General features: G+C 35.0%; 1 non-coding gene across 1 annotated transcript; it reads right to left on the reverse strand.

The window, feature by feature from the left end:
* Nucleotides 1-21,839: 21,839 nt before the first annotated feature.
* On the reverse strand, nucleotides 21,840-21,946 carry LOC139903573 (small nucleolar RNA R71). The gene has a single exon (XR_011778384.1). It is a non-coding gene; the product is annotated as a small nucleolar RNA R71 (small nucleolar RNA).
* Nucleotides 21,947-22,249: the final 303 nt, after the last annotated feature.

Here is a 22,249-nt window from a genome sequence, read left to right on the forward strand (position 1 = left end):
ATATATAATGTATTTAATCACTTTTTAAGGACTTAAATACATAAAACAATATAAGTATATTCACAAAATATAGCTATATTTGAATTTTCGTTCCGTTTCCTCAAGATTTCTATACGTATACCTAGGGTATATGTACCCGTATCATACTCATCTTCTATACATATTTACTATTGGTATATACCCATAAAAATACACCAATAATTAGATCTAATCAGTTAAGGAACATGTGAGGATTTAGCTTTTGACAATTATCAAGGAGAGATTGAGGACGGCCCGTAGTCGCCAAAAGATCTAACTGGTCCCGAGATCATACACGAAACGACTGAGAAGATAGTACAAATCAAGGAGAGATTGAGGACGGCCCGTAGTCGCCAAAAGAGCTACGCCGATGTCCGAAGGAAACCATTAGAGTTTCAGATCGGTGACATGGTTATGCTAAAGGTGTCACCTTGGAAAGGTGTAATACGTTTCGGTAAAAGGGGTAAACTGAACCCAAGGTATGTAGGCCCGTTCAAGATCATCAAACGCATCGGACCGGTAGGTTATCGACTCGAGTTACCACAACAACTCGCCGGAGTACATAATTCATTTCACGTCTCAAACCTCAAGAAATGTCTTGCAAAGGAAGATATCACCATTCCTCTTGAAGAAATCCAAGTCGACGAGAAACTACAATTCATAGAAGAACCAGTCGAAATCATGGACCGTGAAGTTAAACGGCTCAAGCAGAGCAACATACCAATCGTTAAGGTTCATTGGAATGCTCGAAGAGGTCCCGAGTTTACTTGGGAACGAGAGGATCAGATGAAACAAAAGTACCCACATTTGTTTCCCGAGAAGGCAAAATAGGTACAACTTTAAAATTTCGGGACGAAATTTATTTAACGGGTAGGTACTGTAACGACCCGGATTTTTCCGATCATTTTATACTTATGATATTAATATTTACATAAATTAAACCTTACCAACATGATAAGCAATCCAAATTGTTGAGACTTGTGTTTTTGAAAAGATTTTTACACAACGTTTGACAGTCCAATTTGACCGATGATATCACGAACTATATAACATACAATAATTATATGTTTGTGTATATATATGTATTTATATATATTTAACATGATCTAAGGATGGTTTAACATCTCATTGTGTACTAATGACAATGAGCTATAAGTATATTTTGAAACTACTAACTTAAGTTTTCAAAACGATAACTATACGTAACATTCTTTGATATATATACTTATAACCTATAATGCTTATACATGTATCGTATATATAATGTATTTAATCACTTTTTAGGACTTAAATACATAAAACAATATAAGTATATTCACAAAAGATAGCTATATTTGAATTTTCGTTCCGTTTCCTCAAGATTTCTATACGTATACCTAGGGTATATGTACCCGTATCATACTCATCTTCTATACATATTTACTATTGGTATATACCCATAAAAATACACCAATAATTAGATCTAATCAGTTAAGGAACATGTGAGGATTTAGCTTTTGACAATTATCAAAAATATCTAGCAAAATAACAAACTAAAAATCTTATCCTTGTCTCCCATGAAAACGCCATTTATGGCTATAAGTATCCTCATTTTGATTCAAGTTTTATCTTCATTTCTTAGCTAAAACACACACACTTCCATAACCCTTAAACACCTTCAACAATTCAGCAAGTTACCATGAAGATCTAGCTTCAAAAACAAGCCTTAATCTTCATAAGAAAAACCTTCCAAGAACACTTTAATAATCCTTCCAAGTAAACAAGTTTACTTTCAACCTTTTGATCTAATTCCACCACTCTTTGATTCCAAGATTATTTCTTATCTTTTGCAGTAACTTTGTCCAAGTAACTTGAGGTAGTAACCTTGTTCATAATCTTATTCAATTCATATTCATATAGCTATCTTATTTTGTGGTATAAAATTTTAACAACAAGAACATAGTTTGAATGATTTCAAACTTGTTCGCAAACTAAATAGATCCTTCTAACTTGACTTTTAAAACACTTCAAGACCTGTAATATATCATAATGATATGCTAACTTAACAAGATATAACTTGGTTTTACAAAGAACATCTTAAAAACCGAATCTACGTCATCGGAGTGCAACCGGGGGCTGTTTTGGGTTGGATAATTAAAAACCATCTTGAACTTTGAATTGGAAGTTCATGTTCTGGAAAAATGATATTTCTTATGAATATGTTAACACATAAAGATTTCATGGTTTAACACAAAGTGTAAGTTTTTTTAGAAAAATGATCATTAAATGTTGTTTTTATGATGGAAAATGATCACTTTCATAAGTTTCACCAAAGTTTGACCTATAACATGTGATTTCGAATACAACCTAAGGTATTTTCAGTTCATATTCTTAAAATTTGACTCGATCCAAGGAAGTGGCAAGTTGAACCAACAAAAACGGAGTTGTAATGAAGAAACTACGACTAAAACAAGATCGGGTATCCGAAGCTAGTTTAGCTACGAAAATATTTGGAGAAAAATTAAATTAATCATATATTTTCTAATTAATATGATATTTCATATATATTTACTTATGATTTGATTTTATATATTTCAGGACCACCCGTAAACAACACGAGAAGATTAATCATAAGACCTCATGATTGTACGCAACACGTCATTTGACAACACGGTACTTTATGTACGCAACACGTCACTTGACAACATGGTACCATGGATCGAGATTAATTCTAATCAATATGAATAAGATGGGGTCTTTATTTATTTTATTTAAGCAACTAATTGTGGATCACTAACATCGGACTGCTAACTACGGACTAAGAAAATATTAAAAGTATTAAAAGTATATATATATGTAACGATTACTTAAAAAGAAAATATGTTGATATATTATATATATGGTTAGGTTCGTGATATCTATCGGAGACCAAGTCGTGTTAAATACCTTCAAGGAAAAAGTGAGTATATAGTCCCACTTTTAAACTCTAAATATTTCAGGATGAGAATACATGCATTTTATGATTTACGTTATGGACACAAGTGATTAAAAATATATATTCTACGTTGAGTTGTACCACTGGCATATCTCCCTGTAACTTGGTAACTATTATTTACATGCGGTATTGTAAACGCGAATCCTGTTGATAGATCTATCGGGCCTGACAACCCCAACCGGACTGGACGACCAGTATTCAACGGTTGCACAGTACTTTGTTTCGGTGACTACACTTGGTACGGTGTAGTAAGATTTCATAATAAAGGGAATATGCGACTAAGATTAAATGTTAAGTATGGTTATCAAGTGCTCAACAACTTAGAATATTTTTATTAAAACGTTTATATATGAAATCTTGTGGTCTATATTTATAACGCTGCCGGCATTAAACCTATATCTCACCAACTTTATGTTTACGTTTTAAGCATGTTTATTCTCAGGTGATAACTAAAAGCTTCCGCTGCAACATGTTGAATTTAAGCAAGATCTTGAGTATGCATATTTGTGTCAAAAATAAAACTGCATATCGGAGAATTTGTAATGTAAAATACGTTGGAAATCGTGTTGTTATCATCACATGTAAAGTTTGTAAGGCTAAGATTATCGCTAAATGATAATCATTATTATGTTGTTTAAACCTTATATTTGTAATAAAAGTTATGGTTTGTATTGTAAAAACGAATGCAGTTTTTGAAAAAACGTCGCATATAGAGGTCAATATCTCGCGATGAAATCATATGTTGTTGTATTCGTCCTTATGGTTAAGGTCGGGTTATGACACGTGGTATCAGAGCGTTGGTCTTAGAGAACCAGAAAATTTGCATTAGTGTGTCTTATCGAGTTTGTTAGGATGCATTAGTGAGTCTGGACTTTGACCGTGTTTGATTTCAAAAACTATTGCTTATCCTTGTTGGTTAAAAATTAGTATGTAAATATTATGTGGTACTAATTTACTAGTTGTTATGTGATAGATGTCTGGCTTAGAACTTGTTATCACATTCAGCGACTCCGAACCAGAATCTTCAGATGGTGTTCCAGTCATTAACCTATCTGATGATGAAAACGACACCTTTGAGGAAGACTCACAAATTTCGGATGAATCAATTGAAGAGGAACAGGAAAGTGATCCTGAGGAGGAAGAAATACAGGAAATCACGAAAGACAAGTTCGAAAGAGGAAAGAAACGAAAGGCTACTGAATTGGAAAATCCAAATCCCAAGTTTAGTGAGGATGTTGTGGCACCAACTCCACCAGACACTTCCACCCCTATTCCCGCTATTCCTATTAGTTCTATCCCGGCATCCAGTTCTTCAGCCCCTCAGCCAAAACGCAGGGAGACAGTCAAGATAACCTTTAAGCGATTTCTTTGAACACAAACGTTTTAGGTTAAATGATGTGCTGTTGTTTTAAACCATGGGATCATATAACGTTTTGTATAATATTAACTAGTGTGATGTGCGAAAATTGTAATCGAAGGGGTCATCTTGCTGAAGATTGTAGGATTCCTGTTACAAATACCAATGGCACCAAGACTCCTGCCACCAATGCAAATAGAATTGCCTTGGCCACTGTTACGTGTTATAGGTGTGGGAAACAGGGTCATTATAAGAGCCAGTGCCCAAATCCAGAGAAGAATAACGGATCTGCACGTGGAAGAGCATTTATTATTAATGCTAGAGAGGTGTATGAAGACCTGGAGCTGGTTACGGGTACGTTTATCATTAATAACTTATCAGCATCTATTATATTTGATACTGGTGTATAGAAGTTACGAGTGTAGAGACTTTTACGCTAAATTGAATTGTTCATCATTACCTCTAGATACTAAGTACATGATTGAGTTAACTAATGGGAAACTAATTAAAGCCGATAAAATTTGCCGTGATTGTAAAATAAATTTAGCCGAAGAAACATTTAAGATTGATTTGATACCCATAGAATTAGGAAGTTTTGACGTAATTATCGGCATGGATTGGATGTCCAAAGTAGGAGTCGAAGTGGTGTGTGCTGAAAAGGAAATTCGTATTCCTCGAAAGGATAAATCAATTATAATGATTTACGGAGATAAAGGTAACCCAAACCTAAATCTCATTAGCTGTTTGAAAGCTCGAAAGTGTTTAGAAAAGGGATGTTATGCCATCCTAGCACATGTAAAGAAAGTTGAAGAAAAGGAGAAGAATATTAACGATGTAAATGTAGTAAGAGACTTTCCCGATGTATTTCCGGAAGAATTATCGGGACTACCTCCTTTCAGGTCTGTAGAATTTCAAATAGATCTTGTACCAGGTGCTGCACCGGTTGCCCGTGCTCCATATAGACTTGCACCGTCTGAATTAAAAGAACTTCAGAGCCAGTTAAAAGAATTACTGGACCGTGGATTCATACGACCAACCACTTCACCGTGGGGAGCTCCAATTTTATTTGTTAAAAAGAAAGATGGATCTTTTAGGATGTGTATAGATTATCGTGAATTAAATAAGTTAACTATCAAGAATCGGTATCCACTACCGAGAATTGACGACTTATTTGATCAACTGCAAGGATCATGTGTGTACTCGAAAATCGACTTAAGATCGGGCTATCATCAACTACGTGTCAAAGAAGAAGATATTCCGAAAACTGCTTTCCGGACACGCTACGGTCATTACGAATTTTTAGTCATGCCGTTTGGATTGACGAATGCGCCAGCTGTATTCATGGACCTCGTGAATCGAGTTTGTAGTCCATATTTAGATAAGTTTGTTATCGTTTTCATTGACGATATTCTTATCTATTCCAAGAATGAGTAAGAGCATGAGCAGCATTTAAGGTTGGTATTAGAATTGTTAAGAAAAGAACAGTTATATGCCAAATTTTCTAAATGTGCATTTTGGTTGAAAGAAGTGCAATTTCTTGGCCACGTTGTTAGTAGCAAAGGAATTCAGGTTGACCCAGCTAAAATTGAGGCCATTGAAAAATGGGAGACTCCTAAGACACCAATGCAGATACGCTAATTTTTGGGTTTAGCCGGTTATTATAGAAGGTTTATTCAAGATTTTTCCCGAATAGCTAAACCATTAACAGCGTTAACGCAAAAAGGGAAGAAGTACGAATGGACCTCTGAGCAGGAGAGTGCATTTCAATTACTGAAGAAGAAGTTGACTACGGCGCCTATTTTATCGTTACCTGAAGGGATCGATGATTTTGAGATATATTGTGACGCTTCGCGACAAGGTTTTGGTTGCGTCCTTATGCAACGAAAGAAAGTTATTGCATACGCATCTCGACAATTGAAGATTCACGAGCGGAATTACACGACGCATGATCTAGAATTGGGAGCAGTAGTGTTTGCATTGAAGATATGGAGACACTATTTATATGGGGTTAAATGCACTGTGTTTACTGATCATAAAAGCCTTCAACATATTTTTGATCAGAAACAGCTGAACATGAGGCAACGTAGGTGGGTCGAGCTGATAAACGACTACGATTGTGAGATTCGCTATCATCCCGGGAAAGCGAATGTAGTGGCCGACGCTCTAAGCAGAAAGGAACGGGAACCAATTCGAGTACGAGCGATGAACATAAAAATTCGCATGAATCTAAACTCACAAATCAAAGAGGCTCAACGAGAAGCTCTTACTAAAGAAAACATAGGAAATGAAATAATGAAGAAGTATGAGAAGCAACTCGTTATACGGGAAGACAGAATTCGATATTTTGCAAACCGTATTTAGGTACCAAAGTTGGGTGGATTAAGGAAGTTGATATTGAACGAGGCACATAAGACAAGATACTCGATACATCCTGGAGTTGGAAAGATGTATCAAGATCTTAAGACGCATTATTGGTGGCCTAATTTAAAGACAGATGTTGCAACATATGTTGGGGAATGTTTAACTTGTTCCAAAGTCAAAGCAGAACACCAGAAGCCGTCAGGGTTACTTCAACAACCAGAAATCCCAGAATGGAAATGGGATGGTATTACCATGGATTTCATCACAAAGTTACCTAAGACTACCTGGGGTTATGACACCATTTGGGTAATAGTTGATCGTCTCACCAAATCTGCACATTTCTTGCCTATAAAGGAAACGGATAGAATGGAGAAACTATTACGATTATACATAAAGGAAATTGTTTCAAGGCATGGAATACCTATTTCCATTATATCCGATCGTGATAGTAGATTTACATCAAAGTTCTGGCAATCACTACAGGAGGCTCTAGGAACTCGTTTGGATATGAGTACCGCGTATCATCCGCAAACTGATGGGCAGAGTGAAAGAACAATTCAGACTCTTGAAGACATGCTCAGGGCATGTGTGATCGATTTTGGAAACGGATGGGATAAATATCTACCATTAGCAGAATTCTCGTATAATAATAGTTATCATGCGAGCATTAAAGCTGCACCATTCGAAACATTATATGGAAGGAAGTGTAGATCCCCTATCTGTTGGAATGAAGTAGGAGATCGACAATTAACTGGTCCCGAGATCATACACGAAACGACTGAGAAGATAGTACAAATCAAGGAGAGATTGAGGACGGCCCGTAGTCGCCAAAAGAGCTACGCCGATGTCCGAAGGAAACCATTAGAGTTTCAGATCGGTGACATGGTTATGCTAAAGGTGTCACCTTGGAAAGGTGTAATACGTTTCGGTAAAAGGGGTAAACTGAACCCAAGGTATGTAGGCCCGTTCAAGATCATCAAACGCATCGGACCGGTAGGTTATCGACTCGAGTTACCACAACAACTCGCCGGAGTACATAATTCATTTCACGTCTCAAACCTCAAGAAATGTCTTGCAAAGGAAGATATCACCATTCCTCTTGAAGAAATCCAAGTCGACGAGAAACTACAATTCATAGAAGAACCAGTCGAAATCATGGACCGTGAAGTTAAACGGCTCAAGCAGAGCAACATACCAATCGTTAAGGTTCATTGGAATGCTCGAAGAGGTCCCGAGTTTACTTGGGAACGAGAGGATCAGATGAAACAAAAGTACCCACATTTGTTTCCCGAGAAGGCAAAATAGGTACAACTTTAAAATTTCGGGACGAAATTTATTTAACGGGTAGGTACTGTAACGACCCGGATTTTTCCGATCATTTTATACTTATGATATTAATATTTACATAAATTAAACCTTACCAACATGATAAGCAATCCAAATTGTTGAGACTTGTGTTTTTGAAAAGATTTTTACACAACGTTTGACAGTCCAATTTGACCGATGATATCACGAACTATATAACATACAATAATTATATGTTTGTGTATATATATGTATTTATATATATTTAACATGATCTAAGGATGGTTTAACATCTCATTGTGTACTAATGACAATGAGCTATAAGTATATTTTGAAACTACTAACTTAAGTTTTCAAAACGATAACTATACGTAACATTCTTTGATATATATACTTATAACCTATAATGCTTATACATGTATCGTATATATAATGTATTTAATCACTTTTTAGGACTTAAATACATAAAACAATATAAGTATATTCACAAAAGATAGCTATATTTGAATTTTCGTTCCGTTTCCTCAAGATTTCTATACGTATACCTAGGGTATATGTACCCGTATCATACTCATCTTCTATACATATTTACTATTGGTATATACCCATAAAAATACACCAATAATTAGATCTAATCAGTTAAGGAACATGTGAGGATTTAGCTTTTGACAATTATCAAAAATATCTAGCAAAATAACAAACTAAAAATCTTATCCTTGTCTCCCATGAAAACGCCATTTATGGCTATAAGTATCCTCATTTTGATTCAAGTTTTATCTTCATTTCTTAGCTAAAACACACACACTTCCATAACCCTTAAACACCTTCAACAATTCAGCAAGTTACCATGAAGATCTAGCTTCAAAAACAAGCCTTAATCTTCATAAGAAAAACCTTCCAAGAACACTTTAATAATCCTTCCAAGTAAACAAGTTTACTTTCAACCTTTTGATCTAATTCCACCACTCTTTGATTCCAAGATTATTTCTTATCTTTTGCAGTAACTTTGTCCAAGTAACTTGAGGTAGTAACCTTGTTCATAATCTTATTCAATTCATATTCATATAGCTATCTTATTTTGTGGTATAAAATTTTAACAACAAGAACATAGTTTGAATGATTTCAAACTTGTTCGCAAACTAAATAGATCCTTCTAACTTGACTTTTAAAACACTTCAAGACCTGTAATATATCATAATGATATGCTAACTTAACAAGATATAACTTGGTTTTACAAAGAACATCTTAAAAACCGAATCTACGTCATCGGAGTGCAACCGGGGGCTGTTTTGGGTTGGATAATTAAAAACCATCTTGAACTTTGAATTGGAAGTTCATGTTCTGGAAAAATGATATTTCTTATGAATATGTTAACACATAAAGATTTCATGGTTTAACACAAAGTGTAAGTTTTTTTAGAAAAATGATCATTAAATGTTGTTTTTATGATGGAAAATGATCACTTTCATAAGTTTCACCAAAGTTTGACCTATAACATGTGATTTCGAATACAACCTAAGGTATTTTCAGTTCATATTCTTAAAATTTGACTCGATCCAAGGAAGTGGCAAGTTGAACCAACAAAAACGGAGTTGTAATGAAGAAACTACGACTAAAACAAGATCGGGTATCCGAAGCTAGTTTAGCTACGAAAATATTTGGAGAAAAATTAAATTAATCATATATTTTCTAATTAATATGATATTTCATATATATTTACTTATGATTTGATTTTATATATTTCAGGACCACCCGTAAACAACACGAGAAGATTAATCATAAGACCTCATGATTGTACGCAACACGTCATTTGACAACACGGTACTTTATGTACGCAACACGTCACTTGACAACATGGTACCATGGATCGAGATTAATTCTAATCAATATGAATAAGATGGGGTCTTTATTTATTTTATTTAAGCAACTAATTGTGGATCACTAACATCGGACTGCTAACTACGGACTAAGAAAATATTAAAAGTATTAAAAGTATATATATATGTAACGATTACTTAAAAAGAAAATATGTTGATATATTATATATATGGTTAGGTTCGTGATATCTATCGGAGACCAAGTCGTGTTAAATACCTTCAAGGAAAAAGTGAGTATATAGTCCCACTTTTAAACTCTAAATATTTCAGGATGAGAATACATGCATTTTATGATTTACGTTATGGACACAAGTGATTAAAAATATATATTCTACGTTGAGTTGTACCACTGGCATATCTCCCTGTAACTTGGTAACTATTATTTACATGCGGTATTGTAAACGCGAATCCTGTTGATAGATCTATCGGGCCTGACAACCCCAACCGGACTGGACGACCAGTATTCAACGGTTGCACAGTACTTTGTTTCGGTGACTACACTTGGTACGGTGTAGTAAGATTTCATAATAAAGGGAATATGCGACTAAGATTAAATGTTAAGTATGGTTATCAAGTGCTCAACAACTTAGAATATTTTTATTAAAACGTTTATATATGAAATCTTGTGGTCTATATTTATAACGCTGCCGGCATTAAACCTATATCTCACCAACTTTATGTTTACGTTTTAAGCATGTTTATTCTCAGGTGATAACTAAAAGCTTCAGCTGCAACATGTTGAATTTAAGCAAGATCTTGAGTATGCATATTTGTGTCAAAAATAAAACTGCATATCGGAGAATTTGTAATGTAAAATACGTTGGAAATCGTGTTGTTATCATCACATGTAAAGTTTGTAAGGCTAAGATTATCGCTAAATGATAATCATTATTATGTTGTTTAAACCTTATATTTGTAATAAAAGTTATGGTTTGTATTGTAAAAACGAATGCAGTTTTTGAAAAAACGTCGCATATAGAGGTCAATATCTCGCGATGAAATCATATGTTGTTGTATTCGTCCTTATGGTTAAGGTCGGGTTATGACACGTGGTATCAGAGCGTTGGTCTTAGAGAACCAGAAAATTTGCATTAGTGTGTCTTATCGAGTTTGTTAGGATGCATTAGTGAGTCTGGACTTTGACCGTGTTTGATTTCAAAAACTATTGCTTATCCTTGTTGGTTAAAAATTAGTATGTAAATATTATGTGGTACTAATTTACTAGTTGTTATGTGATAGATGTCTGGCTTAGAACTTGTTATCACATTCAGCGACTCCGAACCAGAATCTTCAGATGGTGTTCCAGTCATTAACCTATCTGATGATGAAAACGACACCTTTGAGGAAGACTCACAAATTTCGGATGAATCAATTGAAGAGGAACAGGAAAGTGATCCTGAGGAGGAAGAAATACAGGAAATCACGAAAGACAAGTTCGAAAGAGGAAAGAAACGAAAGGCTACTGAATTGGAAAATCCAAATCCCAAGTTTAGTGAGGATGTTGTGGCACCAACTCCACCAGACACTTCCACCCCTATTCCCGCTATTCCTATTAGTTCTATCCCGGCATCCAGTTCTTCAGCCCCTCAGCCAAAACGCAGGGAGACAGTCAAGATAACCTTTAAGCGATTTCTTTGAACACAAACGTTTTAGGTTAAATGATGTGCTGTTGTTTTAAACCATGGGATCATATAACGTTTTGTATAATATTAACTAGTGTGATGTGCGAAAATTGTAATCGAAGGGGTCATCTTGCTGAAGATTGTAGGATTCCTGTTACAAATACCAATGGCACCAAGACTCCTGCCACCAATGCAAATAGAATTGCCTTGGCCACTGTTACGTGTTATAGGTGTGGGAAACAGGGTCATTATAAGAGCCAGTGCCCAAATCCAGAGAAGAATAACGGATCTGCACGTGGAAGAGCATTTATTATTAATGCTAGAGAGGTGTATGAAGACCTGGAGCTGGTTACGGGTACGTTTATCATTAATAACTTATCAGCATCTATTATATTTGATACTGGTGTATAGAAGTTACGAGTGTAGAGACTTTTACGCTAAATTGAATTGTTCATCATTACCTCTAGATACTAAGTACATGATTGAGTTAACTAATGGGAAACTAATTAAAGCCGATAAAATTTGCCGTGATTGTAAAATAAATTTAGCCGAAGAAACATTTAAGATTGATTTGATACCCATAGAATTAGGAAGTTTTGACGTAATTATCGGCATGGATTGGATGTCCAAAGTAGGAGTCGAAGTGGTGTGTGCTGAAAAGGAAATTCGTATTCCTCGAAAGGATAAATCAATTATAATGATTTACGGAGATAAAGGTAACCCAAACCTAAATCTCATTAGCTGTTTGAAAGCTCGAAAGTGTTTAGAAAAGGGATGTTATGCCATCCTAGCACATGTAAAGAAAGTTGAAGAAAAGGAGAAGAATATTAACGATGTAAATGTAGTAAGAGACTTTCCCGATGTATTTCCGGAAGAATTATCGGGACTACCTCCTTTCAGGTCTGTAGAATTTCAAATAGATCTTGTACCAGGTGCTGCACCGGTTGCCCGTGCTCCATATAGACTTGCACCGTCTGAATTAAAAGAACTTCAGAGCCAGTTAAAAGAATTACTGGACCGTGGATTCATACGACCAACCACTTCACCGTGGGGAGCTCCAATTTTATTTGTTAAAAAGAAAGATGGATCTTTTAGGATGTGTATAGATTATCGTGAATTAAATAAGTTAACTATCAAGAATCGGTATCCACTACCGAGAATTGACGACTTATTTGATCAACTGCAAGGATCATGTGTGTACTCGAAAATCGACTTAAGATCGGGCTATCATCAACTACGTGTCAAAGAAGAAGATATTCCGAAAACTGCTTTCCGGACACGCTACGGTCATTACGAATTTTTAGTCATGCCGTTTGGATTGACGAATGCGCCAGCTGTATTCATGGACCTCGTGAATCGAGTTTGTAGTCCATATTTAGATAAGTTTGTTATCGTTTTCATTGACGATATTCTTATCTATTCCAAGAATGAGTAAGAGCATGAGCAGCATTTAAGGTTGGTATTAGAATTGTTAAGAAAAGAACAGTTATATGCCAAATTTTCTAAATGTGCATTTTGGTTGAAAGAAGTGCAATTTCTTGGCCACGTTGTTAGTAGCAAAGGAATTCAGGTTGACCCAGCTAAAATTGAGGCCATTGAAAAATGGGAGACTCCTAAGACACCAATGCAGATACGCTAATTTTTGGGTTTAGCCGGTTATTATAGAAGGTTTATTCAAGATTTTTCCCGAATAGCTAAACCATTAACAGCGTTAACGCAAAAAGGGAAGAAGTACGAATGGACCTCTGAGCAGGAGAGTGCATTTCAATTACTGAAGAAGAAGTTGACTACGGCGCCTATTTTATCGTTACCTGAAGGGATCGATGATTTTGAGATATATTGTGACGCTTCGCGACAAGGTTTTGGTTGCGTCCTTATGCAACGAAAGAAAGTTATTGCATACGCATCTCGACAATTGAAGATTCACGAGCGGAATTACACGACGCATGATCTAGAATTGGGAGCAGTAGTGTTTGCATTGAAGATATGGAGACACTATTTATATGGGGTTAAATGCACTGTGTTTACTGATCATAAAAGCCTTCAACATATTTTTGATCAGAAACAGCTGAACATGAGGCAACGTAGGTGGGTCGAGCTGATAAACGACTACGATTGTGAGATTCGCTATCATCCCGGGAAAGCGAATGTAGTGGCCGACGCTCTAAGCAGAAAGGAACGGGAACCAATTCGAGTACGAGCGATGAACATAAAAATTCGCATGAATCTAAACTCACAAATCAAAGAGGCTCAACGAGAAGCTCTTACTAAAGAAAACATAGGAAATGAAATAATGAAGAAGTATGAGAAGCAACTCGTTATACGGGAAGACAGAATTCGATATTTTGCAAACCGTATTTAGGTACCAAAGTTGGGTGGATTAAGGAAGTTGATATTGAACGAGGCACATAAGACAAGATACTCGATACATCCTGGAGTTGGAAAGATGTATCAAGATCTTAAGACGCATTATTGGTGGCCTAATTTAAAGACAGATGTTGCAACATATGTTGGGGAATGTTTAACTTGTTCCAAAGTCAAAGCAGAACACCAGAAGCCGTCAGGGTTACTTCAACAACCAGAAATCCCAGAATGGAAATGGGATGGTATTACCATGGATTTCATCACAAAGTTACCTAAGACTACCTGGGGTTATGACACCATTTGGGTAATAGTTGATCGTCTCACCAAATCTGCACATTTCTTGCCTATAAAGGAAACGGATAGAATGGAGAAACTATTACGATTATACATAAAGGAAATTGTTTCAAGGCATGGAATACCTATTTCCATTATATCCGATCGTGATAGTAGATTTACATCAAAGTTCTGGCAATCACTACAGGAGGCTCTAGGAACTCGTTTGGATATGAGTACCGCGTATCATCCGCAAACTGATGGGCAGAGTGAAAGAACAATTCAGACTCTTGAAGACATGCTCAGGGCATGTGTGATCGATTTTGGAAACGGATGGGATAAATATCTACCATTAGCAGAATTCTCGTATAATAATAGTTATCATGCGAGCATTAAAGCTGCACCATTCGAAACATTATATGGAAGGAAGTGTAGATCCCCTATCTGTTGGAATGAAGTAGGAGATCGACAATTAACTGGTCCCGAGATCATACACGAAACGACTGAGAAGATAGTACAAATCAAGGAGAGATTGAGGACGGCCCGTAGTCGCCAAAAGAGCTACGCCGATGTCCGAAGGAAACCATTAGAGTTTCAGATCGGTGACATGGTTATGCTAAAGGTGTCACCTTGGAAAGGTGTAATACGTTTCGGTAAAAGGGGTAAACTGAACCCAAGGTATGTAGGCCCGTTCAAGATCATCAAACGCATCGGACCGGTAGGTTATCGACTCGAGTTACCACAACAACTCGCCGGAGTACATAATTCATTTCACGTCTCAAACCTCAAGAAATGTCTTGCAAAGGAAGATATCACCATTCCTCTTGAAGAAATCCAAGTCGACGAGAAACTACAATTCATAGAAGAACCAGTCGAAATCATGGACCGTGAAGTTAAACGGCTCAAGCAGAGCAACATACCAATCGTTAAGGTTCATTGGAATGCTCGAAGAGGTCCCGAGTTTACTTGGGAACGAGAGGATCAGATGAAACAAAAGTACCCACATTTGTTTCCCGAGAAGGCAAAATAGGTACAACTTTAAAATTTCGGGACGAAATTTATTTAACGGGTAGGTACTGTAACGACCCGGATTTTTCCGATCATTTTATACTTATGATATTAATATTTACATAAATTAAACCTTACCAACATGATAAGCAATCCAAATTGTTGAGACTTGTGTTTTTGAAAAGATTTTTACACAACGTTTGACAGTCCAATTTGACCGATGATATCACGAACTATATAACATACAATAATTATATGTTTGTGTATATATATGTATTTATATATATTTAACATGATCTAAGGATGGTTTAACATCTCATTGTGTACTAATGACAATGAGCTATAAGTATATTTTGAAACTACTAACTTAAGTTTTCAAAACGATAACTATACGTAACATTCTTTGATATATATACTTATAACCTATAATGCTTATACATGTATCGTATATATAATGTATTTAATCACTTTTTAGGACTTAAATACATAAAACAATATAAGTATATTCACAAAAGATAGCTATATTTGAATTTTCGTTCCGTTTCCTCAAGATTTCTATACGTATACCTAGGGTATATGTACCCGTATCATACTCATCTTCTATACATATTTACTATTGGTATATACCCATAAAAATACACCAATAATTAGATCTAATCAGTTAAGGAACATGTGAGGATTTAGCTTTTGACAATTATCAAAAATATCTAGCAAAATAACAAACTAAAAATCTTATCCTTGTCTCCCATGAAAACGCCATTTATGGCTATAAGTATCCTCATTTTGATTCAAGTTTTATCTTCATTTCTTAGCTAAAACACACACACTTCCATAACCCTTAAACACCTTCAACAATTCAGCAAGTTACCATGAAGATCTAGCTTCAAAAACAAGCCTTAATCTTCATAAGAAAAACCTTCCAAGAACACTTCAATAATCCTTCCAAGTAAACAAGTTTACTTCCAACCTTTTGATCTAACTCCACCACTCTTTGATTCCAAGATTATTTCTTATCTTTTACAGTAACTTTGTCCAAGTAACTTGAGGTAGTAACCTTTTTCATAATCTTATTCAATTCATATTCATATAGCTATCTTATTTTGTGGTATAAAATTTTAACAACAAGAACATAGTTTGAATGATTTCAAACTTGTTCGCAAACTAAATAGATCCTTCTAACTTAACTTTTAAAACACTTCAAGACCTGTAATATATCATAATGATATGCTAACTTAACAATATATAACTTGGTTTTACAAAGAACATCTTAAAAACTGAATCTACGTCGTCGGAGTGCAACCGGGGGCTGTTTTGGGTTGGATAATTAAAAACCATCTTGAACTTTGAATTGGAAGTTCATGTTCTTGAAAAATGATATTTCTTATGAATATGTTAACACATAAATATTTCATGGTTTAACTCAAAGTGTAAGTATTTTTAGAAAAATGATCATTAAATGTTGTTTTTATGATGGAAAATGATCACTTTCATAAGTTTCGCCAAAGTTTGACCTATAACCTGTGATTTCAAATACAACCTAAGGTATTTTCAGTTCATATTCTTAAAATTTGACTCGATCCAAGGAAGTGGCAAGTTGAACCAACAAAAACGGAGTTGTAATGAAGAAACTACGACTAAAACAAGATCGGGTATCCGAAGCTAGTTTAGCTACAAAAATATTTGGAGAAAAATTAAATTAATCATATATTTTCTAATTAATATGATATTTCATATATATTTACTTATGATTTGATTTTATATATTTCAGGACCACCCGTAAACAACACGAGAAGATTAATCATAAGACCTCATGATTGTACGCAACACGTCATTTGACAACACGGTACTTTATATACGCAACACGTCACTTGACAACATGGTACCATGGGTCGAGATTAATTCTGATCAATATGAATACGATGGGGTCTTTATTTATTTTATTTAAGCAACTAATTGTGGACCACTAATATCGAACTGCTAACTACGGACTAAGAAAATATTAAAAGTATATATATGATGAGTATGCGAGGTGTATATAAAATAGCTATTAAATTTTACAAGAAAATACTATTAAATACGATACAATTTTACACAAGATATTTATTTATTTAGAGAATGGATATACTTAAACCTTGCTACAACACTTATAGGCAGTGTACCTAATCGTACAGTAGTGTAGTTTTTAGTAAGTCCGGTTCGTTCCACAGGGAAAATCTTTAAACAAAGCTTAACGCTATATTAGTTTACTTTTATAAAAATACAAATATATATATATAAATAATATTATTATTATAAAGGGGGGTTTTTACCGTTTAATGACCGGTTTGTCGATTTTAAAACTTTTGTCGCAGTTAAAACCAAATGTAAAATATTAAAAATAAATACAAGACTTAAATTAAAGCGTAAAGTAAATAACGATAATGAAATTGCGAATAATAAAAGTGCGATAAAATAAACTTGCGATAATTAAAAAGTACGATAATTAAAAGTGCAATTAAATACAATAACAATAAAAATGCGATAATTAGAAGTGCAATTAAATATAAAATAAAGGAAATTAAATATGAAATAAAAGAATTATGCTTATTTAAACTTCCGTAATCATGATGTTTGACGTGTTAATTTTAGTTTATTGCCCATGGGTTAATTGTCCTTTGTCCTGGATTATTTAATATGTCCGTCTGGTTTTTGTCCATAACAGTCCATCCGTCATAAATATAAAGTGCGAGTGTCCTCGTCAAATTATCCTTATACCCGAAGTTAAATATTCCAACTAATTGGGGACTTAAACTGTAACAAGATTTTAATACTTTGTTTAATAATTACACCAGGATGTCGACTGAGTGTAACCCAAGGTTTTAATATTTTGTTATCAATTATACCAAGTGTCCTTGTACATAATTTCACCCCTGTTTTAATTATTCTAATGGCTATTAATCCATTCCCGTGTCCGGTTAAATGAACGATTATTCGTACATATAAATACCCCGCCCATCGTGTCCGATCGAGTGTATATGGTAATTTATAGGGACGCCCAATTGTAAATCTTTATATTAACATTAACAAACTATCATTTAGTTAAACAAATATAAAGCCCATTAATAGCCCATAGTCTAATTTCCACAAGTGTCATTCTTTTGTCCAAACCCCAATTATGGTACAAAGCCCAATTACCCAATTTTAGTAATTAGCCCAACATTATGATTACTTCGGATTAAATAAGCATAATAATAACTTAGCTACGAGACATTAAATTAAAAAGGTTGAACATAACTTACAATGATTAAAAATAGCGTAGCGTTACACGGACAGAATTTCGACTTACACCCTTACAACATTCGCTAACATACCCTTATTATTAGGATTAAAATTAAAATTAAAATTAAAATTAAAATTAAAATATAAATATAAATATATACGTTTAGATATATGGATGGATATATTGGATTCTTTTTACGATCAGAATGCGCGAGCTTTATAGGCAGTTTCAAAATTAGGGGCTCCGCGACTCGCGGCATTTTTTGCCTTCAAACTCCGCAAGTCGCGGAGTTTGAAATTACAGCTCACAAACTTTGGAGTCTTTCTTGCCGACGGATTTTTATTATTTATATAATATATAAATAATTATAAGAATTATTTAAATATTATATTATATTTATGTGCATAGTTGACTTGTAATTTTTAGTCCGTTGCGTCGAGCGTTGAGAGTTGACTCTGGTCCCGGTTCCGGATTTTCGAACGTCCTTGCGTACAATTTAATATCTTGTACTTTGCGTTTTGAATCTTGTACTCTTGTAATTTCGAGACGTTTCTTATCAATAATTGGAACCTCTTTGATTGTATTTTGTACTTTTGAGCTTTTTGGTCGTTTGCGTCTTCAATTTGTCGAATCTGTCTTTTGTCTTCACCTTTTATTATTTAAACGAATATCACTTTTAAATAGAACAATTACAACTAAAAGCTTGTCTTTCTTGAGGAATAATGCTATGAAATATATGTTCGTTTTTAGCATTATCAATATATATGTAACGATTACTTAAAAAGAAAATATGTTGATATATTATATATATGGTTAGGTTCGTGATATCTATCGGAGACCAAGTCGTGTTAAATACCTTCAAGACAAAAGTGAGTATATAGTCCCACTTTTAAACTCTAAATATTTCGGGATGAGAATACATGCATTTTATGATTTACGTTATGGACACAAGTGATTAAAAATATATATTCTACGTTGAGTTGTACCACTGGAATATCTCCCTGTAACTTGGTAACTATTATTTACATGCGGTATTGTAAACGCGAATCCTGTTGATAGATCTATCGGGCCTGACAACCCCAACTGGACTGGACGACCAGTATTCAACGGTTGCACAGTACTTTGTTTCGGTGACTACACTTGGTACGGTGTAGTAAGATTTCATAATAAAGGGAATATGCGACTAAGATTAAATGTTAAGTATGGTTATCAAGTGCTCAACAACTTAGAATATTTTTATTAAAACGTTTATATATGAAATCTTGTGGTCTATATTTATAACGCTGCCGGCATTAAACCTATATCTCACCAACTTTATGTTTACGTTTTAAGCATGTTTATTCTCAGGTGATAACTAAAAGCTTCCGCTGCAACATGTTGAATTTAAGCAAGATCTTGAGTATGCATATTTGTGTCAAAAATAAAACTGCATATCGGAGAATTTGTAATGTAAAATACGTTGGAAATCGTGTTGTTATCATCACATGTAAAGTTTGTAAGGCTAAGATTATCGCTAAACGATAATCATTATTATGTTGTTTAAACCTTATATTTGTAATAAAAGTTATGGTTTGTATTGTAAAAACGAATGCAGTTTTTGAAAAAACATCGCATATAGAGGTCAATACCTCGCGTTGAAATCATATGTTGTTGTATTCGTCCTTATGGTTAAGGTCGGGTTATGACACGGTCTCAAGCATTGCACCCCGCTTGAGGGATTCTTAGTTAATTAAGGAACAGTTTATTTAGACACATAAAGGATTGGACCGTTAGGATAACCGAACGTGTTCATGGATGTCATCTTGACTTGGCCATGGTGTTCTTTATGGTTGAACTCTTTTTAAGAGCCTAACTATCTCTTACCAATCATTAATGAAAGCATTGAAGCACATCACGTCTCTCGGATATGGTACACCATATATTCTATTATGCTTAGCCTAACGCAGTACCCAGTGACATGTCTTATGACAGGGGCGTTTAGGACCAGTGTAATGAATACAGGGCCTCTGCCTACTCATGAGCCAGCATTCCATAATCTCGGCAGAATAACTGATGAAGTCATAGTATGTACTTACTTTAACCTTATCTGAATCACAAATTTTATCGCATTTACTTTATCTATCTTATAAATTAGAAAATCCTAAAATAAATATTCACTACTCCCTAACTATCTTAGGTTACAATATAGGTTCGATGTTACTGATATCTCTAAAATACGACTCTAGGTCATACTTCCCTTACTTATAAGGAGTAGTAAGATTTAGGCCCCGCTAAATATAAATTTAAAACAAGTATCCTCTCCCACGAGTGGCTGATCCTGGCGAGCCGCAGCCTAACGACACCGCGCAAATAAAAACCGTCCGTTTCGGCCATATCATATTTGTTTGATGAATATAATATTAGTAATTAATAATGATAATAAATAATGAGTTGTATTATTTTGTAATAACAATAATAATGCTAGTAGTAAAATGATAATAATAATTTATAATTTATATTATTTTGGCGCCGCTGCCGGGGAACTGGTATCAAGAGATACTGTTTTCTATCAAACTTATTCGCAAGCATTTAGTGGTGTCTAAGAAAGACAATTATACACGGACTTGGTTATTGGATTTTCCGAACAGTCACCAATTATATTGGGACCAAAAGGATCCTGCCTCTCCGTAGTCGGCCTGGCCACTTGGTTTGTTGAATAGTTTGTGCGAAGCTTTGTTACCGAAATACCAGGGAATCAGTAGCCAGAACCAAAAACATATTCCACCATAGGATAATTAGTTAATTTATTAGATTACTTTAGTTTACCTTAGATTAGATTAGATTAGATTACCTTAGATTGCCTTAGATTAAATTAGATTACCTTAGAATTAGATTAGATTAGTTTGGCTTATTATAATTTTAGCTTATTTGCGAAAAATTAAAAACAAAAAGGCATACCTAGTGTATGACCCAAACCCGATCTAGACCAGGGCCGTTGTTATTCGTACCTGATCCAGACGCAATAATCTCTAAAGCACGCAAGGAAGCACGAATCAGAAACCAAATGGCGTTACGCGTTACTTTAGTAGAAAACACGAAACCCTCGATTGAAGGTCGAGGAGGACCAATCAGATTTCCAGAGATTCAAGGACACTCGTTCGAGTTAAAACATCACATCATCCAGCTCATTCAGAATAGCTGTCAGTTTCATGGATTACCGAATGATGATCCTAATTCTCACCTTGATAAATTCATATCTCTTTCAAACTCCTACAAACAGCCAGGGATAGGATAAGATATAGTCCGGCTATACTTGTTCCCCTATTCTCTCACTCATCATGCTCAAACTTGGTTTGAAGGACTGGAAAAAGATTCCATCATGTCATGGACGGAGATGGCGACTAAATTCCTAACCAAATATTTCCCTCCTTCTAAACAAACCAAACTGAAGAATGACATCATTAACTTCAAACAAAGTTATGATGAATCTCTTTACACTGCATGGGAGCGTTTCAAAACCCTGCTGAAGAAATGCCTTAATCACCAACTAGAACGGTCAGCCCAAATCTGTACCTTCTACAATGGTCTTACGGTAAATCATAGGATGACGATCGATGCAGCAGCTCAAGGGAATCTGATGAATCAAACCGCAGATGAAGCATGGGAATTGCTCGAGAACATGATGATGCATCATCATGACTGGAACAGTGGTGAAACAACTTCATCATCTGCTCCACTCTCTGCACTTAACAATCAGACGGAGGCCATCAAATCCCTCACGGATAAGATGGAATCCCTTGCAAAGCAACTCGGAGAATTGAAGACGCAACCGCAGCAGGTTAACCAAGCTCA

The sequence above is a fragment of the Rutidosis leptorrhynchoides genome, chromosome 3, assembly GCF_046630445.1.
Source record: "Rutidosis leptorrhynchoides isolate AG116_Rl617_1_P2 chromosome 3, CSIRO_AGI_Rlap_v1, whole genome shotgun sequence".
NCBI lineage: Eukaryota > Viridiplantae > Streptophyta > Magnoliopsida > Asterales > Asteraceae > Rutidosis > Rutidosis leptorrhynchoides.